This window comes from Pinus tabuliformis, chromosome 6 (assembly GCF_031772625.1).
Source record: "Pinus tabuliformis cultivar Carrire ecotype Pingquan chromosome 6, CPIR1, whole genome shotgun sequence".
Classification (NCBI taxonomy): Eukaryota; Viridiplantae; Streptophyta; class Pinopsida; order Pinales; family Pinaceae; genus Pinus; species Pinus tabuliformis.
The window spans coordinates 1,923,883,220-1,923,893,303 of record NC_142292.1 but is presented as its reverse complement, the minus strand read 5'-3'; positions in this window follow the sequence as shown (position 1 = coordinate 1,923,893,303).

Here is a 10,084-nt window from a genome sequence, read left to right as displayed (position 1 = left end):
TGCAACTGGCATCTTATCTTGGCTTTCCTGCTATCTCTCACCCATCCATTACAGAAGCATATGAATGGTGGGATAATCAAAAAGCCATCTGGAAACCCATTCCATTAATTGTTTTCTGGTTCATATGGAAGTGGCGGAACAAAAGAATCTTTCAAAACAGCAAGGAGAATTTTGGGTGTGTTATGGACAAGATTATTCCTTATTATTTCTCTATTCTCCAAAACTTTCCCCAACAGAAAAATCAGCAGATGACAACCTCCGACTCTCAGCAACTTTCCTTCCCAAGGGCCCACTTTGATGGTGCAGCAAAGGATGGCATCTGCGCTTGTGGTGTTTACATTGGTATAACTAGTAATCTCCAATACCACATGTTTTGGAATGGTGGCCACGGGACTAATAACAAAGCAGAGGCCATGGCCCTGCATGGACTGCTTCTTTTCTGCAACTTCATGGGCATAGGTCCTATCAATATCTATGGAGACTCTAAATTAATCATAGATCATGTGAATGGCAAACAGGACATTAGAAATGACAGCCTTACAGGATGGCTGGGCAGAATTGCATCTCTTTGGAATCCTGATATGTTCCCTATCTCACATATAAGGCGTAAACAAAATGAAAAGGCGGACGAACTTTCAAAGAAAGGAATGCAATCTCCTTTCGGTAAGTGGCACCTGAGCATCTCTATGGATTCCTGTACATTTGTCATTCAACCCTTCTCAATGCCCGGCATATAAGGTCGACAATTTTCTGGTATGCTTCATAACACCTTTTTTTGGATAATTACACAGACCTACAGGTATCTACAAAGTTTGAAAATTTTCTAATAGTCTATGATGAATTGCAGTCCAAAATTTTGTATATGTATCTATGAAAAATGAACAGATGCAAATACTCTCAGAATAGATGTCATTCCCGGGAATAATGCCCACCATATTTCTGTATATACAAACTTTTTTGAATATAATACAAATACCATGCTACTTTTTCCTCTGGAAAAAAAATGTTGTTAGTTTATATATATTTATTGTTAAATAATATATTTTTTAAATTTAATAATAAACCTATACAATTCAACCACATTAATAAATTTATAGACTAAAAAATAAAAGTCACCCATAAATTAACTTATACAATAAACTTTTACAATAAGATCTTAATTTCCATAAATTAAAAAATATATATAGAAATTAGATATAATTAATTTAGACAAATAATTTTACAATTTAAAAGTCCCAATCTCAAAATGACATTTTGAAAAAAAATATTTTGAGTTCTGTGGAACGTCGAATTCCAGGACTGAAGTAATTAAAAGGCAGTGACTATATCCAAATTTGACTTTATAATGATCTGCGGTACAAGTGAGATACGGGTATAATATTTTTTCCTTGCATGAACAAATTTCATGTGTTTTATAATATGAGATCCATTTCTCCATCATATCTGCCAACCACCACCAGAGTAACCATATCAAGTTTCATGTGATTTATAATGTGAGAGCTATTTCTCCATCATATCTGCCAACTACCACCAGAGTATCCATATTAATATATATTGTCTGAAAGTCTGGTCACTCGTACTTGTTAGACCAGGGCTTTTGCTGTGTCATGCAGAACTTTATCCGAATGTGACAATGGGGATGGTTTTATACTTTTATGACATGGGATTGATTCTCTCATGTACCATAAATGTAATAATTGGAAAAGTTTTATATTGGGCTATACTATTAAGTATATGGCAATTTTTTTTTTAATGTATATATATAAATAAATTAGAAACTTAAACTAAAAACATCATAATATTTTACATAATATTGTAATATATTTTGTGAATTAAATTAATTTTAATGTAATTATTTTTTAATTGAAATATAATTATTTCTAGATTTATTGTAATTCTAGATTTATCATGTTCTGAGAGATAAAATCTTCTTTTACTTTAAAAGAGGTTTGGTGGGATCAAATCCTTTTTACTCCAAAAAAAGGTTTACGCTTGGTAGATCTTGAGATTTTGATCCTTCTCTACCCTTAGTAGACCCTGAGTTAAGATTTTGATCCCTCTTAGATCTTGAATTGAGATTTTGATCACTCTCAAAGCTTGGTAGATCTTGAGTTAAGATTTCTTGCGTTAAGATTTTGATCCTTCTCTGCACTCAGTGGATCATGAATTAAGATTTTGATCCTCTCGACCCTTGGTAGACCCCGAGTCAAGATGGATCTAAGCCAGTTTTATTATTATTTTATTTTATTTTAAGCTAGTTTTATTATTATTTTATTTTATTTTTAGTTTTATGTAATTTGACCTAATCAAAAGATTTAAAAGACATTACAACATCGACCTTTCTACTTTTACATTTAATTTTAGAATGTTATAAAATAAAACAAAAAAAATATAAATATTTTTTATTTTGAAATGAGTTATGGCTTTTGGGCATGTGATATTAATAAAATGGTATTGGCCCATGGTATCGTCACAAAACCTATTTACAAGTTAATAATATTCATAATAAAATGGGGTGAATATCCAAGAATCTCCTTATATTGTAAATTCATTTTAAGTGCTAAATTTTCATGTGCTTATTAATTAAATTTAAAGATGGTTACAAAAGCGTTATTTTATACCACTACATCTCCCCAAACATTTTTTTTGTTTTTAGATTTAATTTTAAAATTGTTATAAAATTTAGTCAAAATAAATTACTTAAAATTTATTTTGATTTTAAAATGAGTTATGGTTGTTGGGTATGTGGTATTGATAAATCTTGGTATTAGCCTATGGTATTGTAACAAAGCTTGTTTATAAGTTAATAATATCGATGGTAAAATGGAGGTGAAGATCCATGATTGTGAATCTTGTTATATTGCAAGTTCATTGTAAGTTTTAAATTTTTATGTGTTTATTAATTAAATTTAAATATGATTATGGAATCATTATTTTATGTCATTTCCACCATATTTTAAATTTAAATTTAAATAATATTATGAAATTAAATTAAATTAAAATATTTAAAAAATATTAACATACAATTTTCTCTTTCCTAATAAATTAATATAGGGCATCTCCCAGAACAATCACCCACCACTAGTAATGGTACATTCAACTATTTACTTTCTATGGATATTTAAAAATATATACAATGAATAAGAAAAGAACAGTGCAAATCATTCCAAGAGTACAGCCCGTCCTTATGTCAAATAAGCCCTATAAAATAGCTCCGTCTTTCGATTCATGAGAATCCTAAAAGGTAGGGCTTATATGATGATGATGCATGCATCCGGGAAATACACAACTTTAAAAGAAACCTTAAAAAACAACCAGGCCTATGCGATGCTGCCTGGGTTGTCCAAGGAAAAAATTTCGCTTATAGATAGGTGATGTGATTGTAAAAGAAACAAATTGTGATTTTAAAATAGAAATGTGTAATTTATCATAATAATAAAATAGAAATGTGTAATTTATTATAATAATATGGATATTAGTAAACATGTAATTATAAGCGAGTATAAATGGTAAATATTAAATATCATATAGTAAGTAAATGATTGGTTTATTATTTTTTTATTTTGTTTATGGATAAAAATAATGTGATATTCAACAGACAAAATAAAAAAACTGTAAATGAATAATTAGCTTACGCCATGATGCTTAATATTTATTAAAAATAAACATCTTTCATCACAAAAGATGCTGCATAAAAATTATCTTACAGCAATATTTCCTCTAAATACATAAGTGATACTGCTCCAGATACACCATGTGTAAAATAACATGGCACTGTAAATATTTTCTCCTTTCTTAATTATGAATACATAATAAACATGGAATTAATTATATTTGGCAAAAAGTTTTCCTAGTAAAAAACAAAACCCAATATATTAGCGTGACACATTAAATGGTGCTATGTGCTGAATAATGTGCGCTCTTTAAATACAAAAGCAAAATCAGTGAAATAGAACAACAAATATATATATATATATATAATCATGCATACAACAATTAAAACAAAATCTGATGATTTAATAATAAACATAGCATTAATAAATTTATAGACTAAGAAATAAGTGTCACCTATAAATTAACTTATACACTAGGATCTTAATTTCCATAAATTAAAAAATATATATATAAAAATTAGATACAATAAATTTAGACAAATAATTTTATAATTTAAAAGTCCTAATCTCAAAATGACATTTTGAAAAAAATATTTTGAGTTCCGTGGAACGTCGAATTCCAGGACTGAAGTTAATTAAAGGCAGTGACTATATCCAAATTTGACTTTATAATGATCTGCGGTACAAGTGAGATACGGGTATAATATTTTTTCCTTGCATGAACAAATTTCATGTGTTTTATAATATGAAATCCATTTCTCCATCATATCTGCCAACCACCACCAGAGTAACCATATCAAGTTTCATGTGATTTATAATGTGAGAACTATTTCTCCATCATATCTGCCAACAACCACCAGAGTATCCATATCCATATTAATATATATTGTCTGAAAGTCTGGTCACTCGTACTTGTTAGACCAGGGCTTTTGCTGTGTCATGCAGAACCTTTTTCGAATGTGACAATGGGGATGGTTTTATACTTTTATGGCATGGGTTTGATTCTTTCATGTATCACAAATGTAATAATTGGAATAGTTTTATATTGGGCTATATTATTAAGTATATGGCATTGTTTTTATTGCAGATACAAATAAATTAAAAAATTAAATTAAAAATATCATAATATTTTACACATACTGTAATATATTTTATAAAATAAATTAATCTCAATATTAATTATTTTTTAATTGAAATATAATTATTTTAGATTTATTTTAATTTTGGATCTATCAGGTTGTGAGAAGGATCAAAATTTTTTTTACTCTAAAAGAGGTTTGGGTGGGATCGAATCATTTTTACTCTAAAAGAGGTGGAATCAAATCTTTTTTACTCTAAAAGAGGTTTACAATTGGTAGATCTTGAGTTGAGATTTTGATCGCTCTCAGAGTTTGATAGATCTTGAGTTAAGATTTTGATCTCTCTCTGCCCTTAGTAGATCTGGGGTTAAGATTTTGATCCCTCTCGACGCTTGGTAGACCCATGGACCCCGAGTTAACCCCTAGTTAATATGGATCAAGCTTGGTAGACCCCAAATTAAGATGGATCACCCCAAGTTAAAATGGATCATGCTTTGTAGACCCCGAGTTAATTCCAAGTTAAGATGGATCACCCTTTGTAGACCCCGAGTTGACCCCGAGTTAAGATGGATCACACTTGGTAGACCCCGAGTTAAGATGGACCCCCGCTAGTTTTATTATTATTTTACTTTATTTTATTTTTTGTTTTATGTAATTTGACCAAATCAAAAGATTTAAGAGACATTACAACATCTACCTTTCTACTTTTAGATTTAATTTTAAAATGTTATAAAATAAAACCAAAAAAATTATAAATATTTTTTATTTTGAAATGAGTTATGGTTTTTGGACATGTGATACTAATAAGATGGTATTGGCTTGGCCCATGGTATCGTCACAAAACCTATTTACAAGGTAATAATATTCATAATAAAATGGGGTGAATATCCAGGAATCTCCTTATATTGTAAGTTTATTGCAAGTATTAAATTTTCATGTGCTTATTAATTAAATTTAAAGATGGTTACAAAAGCATTATTTTATACCACTAAATCTCCTCCAAACATTTTTTTGTTTTTAGATTTAATTTAAAAAATGTTATAAAATTTAGTCAAAATAAAATACTTAAAAATTATTTTGATTTTAAAATGAGTTATGGTTGTTGAGCATGTGGTATTGATAAGTCTTAGTATTGGCCTATGATATTGTAACAAAGCTTGTTTATAAATTAATAATATCCATGGTAAAATGAAGGTGAATATCCATGGTTATGAATCTTGTTATATTGTAAGTTCATTGTAAGTTTTAAATTTTTATGTGCCTATTAATTAAATTTAAATATAGTTATAGAATCATTATTTTATACCACTATATCTCCACCATATTTAATTTAAAAAATATTATGAAATTAAATTGAAATAAAATATTTAAAAAAGGTTGAAATTCAAACTTTCTTACGATATATCCAATACCTTTACATCTCTTCCCAAGTAAACAGTAAAGCAGCGTCTCTCGGCGGCGCAATCATCCAAAGCCTATGTGATGGTGCGTTGGTTGGCAAAGGAAAAAAAATCCGGTTACACATAAGGTGATGCGATTGTAAACAAACAAATTGTGATAGAATAGAAATGTGCAATTTATCATTATTAGTAAACATGTAATTATAAGTGAAGATAAATGGTAAATATTAATTATTATGTAGTAAGTAAATGATTGGCTTACCGTTTTTTAATTTTGTAATCTGATATTCAATAGACAGAATGAAAAGACCATAAATCAACGATAGGCTTACTGCATATTGCTTAATATTTATCAAAAATCCTCACAGAAAACACTACATAAAAATTAATTTCGTCTGAGTACACAGGAGACACTGCTCCAAATAACATGGCACTGTAAATATTTTCTCCTTTCTTATTAATTATGAAGACATAATAAACATGGAATTAATTATGTTTGGCAAAAAGTTTTCCAACTAAAAATCAAAACCCAATATATTAGCATGAGACATTAGATAGTGTTAGGTGCTGAATAATGTGCGCTCTTTAAATACAAAAGCAAAACCAGTGGAATAGAACCACATATATATATATATATATATACACCATGCAATAACCATTCTGTGGCTAGCATGAGATTCTAACAAATTCTTCTGTGGTGGCAGAATTGGGAGCATTACTTGAATGACCCAATCATTTTCAAAAGGCCGTATGAGGTTGAGTAATCAGAAATCTAGTAAATGTCCATAGCGACAGGCAATTCATTTGCTCTTGCACATTGTTTTCATGTAGTCACGTGTATTCTGTTTCAACATGAGGCTAAACTAAATGAAAATCTGTAATACAAAAGCCCATTCTTGTACGGCATTCTAACAATAATTGATAAATAATCCAGGCCATTGCATAAATAATTAATTGATAAATAATCCAGGCCACTGCATAAATAATTAAAGGTTAAAAGCCGGAAATAATAGTTACCTCGTGTTCAAATTTTATTAGTAAAAGTTAAAAGCGGGAGACAATAGTGAGGTTACACTATCAAGCTTAATCAAATATTACACAATCTTATTGATTTCTTACACAGCATTCATCCCACTATTAAACATATCCTTTCCTTTTTCCACACAACATTAGAGCTAACCAAGACTATATACAAAACCTAGAACCTAGAGTTAAAAAATTAAAAAGTAAATCACTAATGTGTTTTGATGAATATTTGAATTATCTGTGCATTTTGGCTGTAAAATGTGTATTTGACATTTAAACATATTTGTAGGGCCTGCGCCTCAATCATATTTAGAGCTACTGGTGCATTCGGATCTCTGCAATTACGCAAATTCTGAGTCTTCAAATGCAGTCATCCTTGCCACGGAAAGACTCGTACAAGTCCAATGCCATTCACCGGGTATATCTCAGGCTAAGTGATAAAGGGTCCCTATAAGACAATGATAAGGTCCGAAAAAACTTCCCACCTGAAAATTTAGGCCACTGGCATTTTTTAACATCCATGAAAAAAATGAAGCAATCTTTCTTTGGGCCACAGTGGGGTCAATCTCCCGGGAGGTATCACACGGGATTCTCAAGTGGATAAGAGCATATGAAAACACCTGACCAATTAAAGTTAACTCCCACCAGTTTACCATCAAGCCACAGCCCAACCAACAAAAGAAATGTTGATAGGCACTTTTTGAGATCAGACTAACTGCAGAAGGGGACAGCGTCAGGCTGCTGCTCAATTTCATCTCCAAAGAATGCTTTGGAGATACCACACATTTCTCATGTGCCAACATGATAAATAATATCCTTTAACCTTTCACCGTCATATCACTTTCATCTTGTTGCCTTGAAAGCTTGGTCTGTTTCTTCAACTTGTACTGACGATGAACCACACTAGTTGGTTCGAAACACGTCGACAAATGTTATTCCATGTAATTTTCGCCAAAAAAGTCTTTCTCTAAAGTAAACCAGTAGTCAAGCATAATGCGAACAAGACTTTCACATCACATTCCTCTGGCTGCACAACAAATAATTTTTTTGACTTTTACACCATTTCGCCTTCGAACAAAAATTTCGTGTAGTACATAATCGATAACCTAAATTTCGTGTAGTACATAATCGATAACCTTTACTTTTTCCTTGACATAGATGCCTTTCTCATTGTAAAGTCAAAAGCTGAAACGGGAGGTCCAGCTGGATCCAAACGAAACTTTTTATACTTATGGAATAAATATGGAAAATTCCTCTCGGCGCAGCAGAAAGTCAGAAAGTCTACTTTTTCCACCGGCATCATGGCTTTCGAAACAGTGTATCAATTTAAAATGCTATCTAAAGTCTGCAGCTAGGGTTTTTTTGTTTTCAAATAGCTAAAAACTTTTCAACTGTAAAGAGTTATAACGCTTGACTCCAAACTAAACTTTTCATGCTTTTTTCGAAACCACTCGCCTCCGAGTTAAACTTTTCATACATTTATCGAATTGGTTTGGAAGATTTTTCTAAACACAGAGGAAAGTCTCATTCATCTCATTTATTATTAGGGTCTCACTCTAACCCTCTCTTATTTATGTAATAAGATCGAGTCATGGTTATAGTTAAATAAAGAGTCAATAAAACCCATATTAATAATTGTAAGTGGTTAACCCGCATTTAATGAAGGGACCACAGTTAGTTGCAAATGGGTCATGTTATTAGATAGATAGTATTAATAAGAACCATGGTATCGCATGTATGAATTTTATATAAAAGATAGAGACTCCCCTCGAGAAGCATCGTCTCTTATTTTGTAATCGAGCTCTGCTCTATTAGAGGTTGCCCCCTCGAAGAAACAAGTGAACATTGTTTTCTGAATAATAAAATACTTGTTGTTATTTCTCATTGTTCTATGTTCTGGGTATATTTCTTCGCATATTTGGTATTCTGGTATCGTCTTACAGGTTAAGAGCATAACAAGTGGTATCAGAGCCAGGTCCCAGGGCCGGTGAAATCTCCAATTTTTAGCAATTTGTTTTTGGCTAGAGAAGTATTTCGTCGTCTTTAAACCATGGGATCTGTTGTTGAGCGCATAAACCTACGGATTTGGGGAGGCATGCACGCAAGAAATACAAGAGGTGGTCACGCTTGTTGGACTCTTTTGTAACCCCTATGGGTACCCCTTCGAGTAGTAGCGCATTAGACAGAACCGCGCACGCATTGTCTTCCAAGTACTGTCTGGGTATATCGGAAGCCCCCTAGCTCCCTTGAAACCTTGCCATAGATAAACCGTCAGCGATCTTGCTACTACAGTACACTGAGAACAGCGCTCGAAGAGATTACTTGCGCGTATGATAGAGTAGTCGAGTTGTACGGTTGATCCTCCTTGGTTAGTGCCTTGAAAAATTGGGCTGAGTACTACTGTCAGACCCTTCTGTATATTGCAATCTGTAGCACCTGACACTCCTGGAGACCATAGTTCCCTTCTTTATCTCTGGATCACGCCAGATCAGATCTCGCAAGTGGGGTTTGGTCGCAGCAACAGCAATCAGTTCTACCATCCAAATTTGAGGAGTTGTGTGGGTTCCTATAGCTGGGCATGATTTTCGCAAGACTTTTGGCAGCATTGACATTTCTGGGATTCGACCAACGTAGTATTCCTAAGCAAGGAGTAAAACTTCGTTCAAAGTAATAACAACGAAAAAAAAAAAAACTCTATGATTCCCCGGGGCACTTACTAAAGACTTAGCCCATTAGAGTCAGGACGACAGGCTGAGCAAGGTGGTAACATTCAATTGTTAGAGCCAAAAAATTCCGACGGTCCCAAAATTTCGGTACATTGGATCAGTGCGTGGTAGAAACTAGAGCTCAAGCTATGGCGAATGAGAAAATCGACAAACTTGAAACAACATTGAACGAGCTCATGTCGTTGATGCAGAACTTAAATACAACACTCTCTAAGGGCAAGGTGGAGGCACGCAAGGAC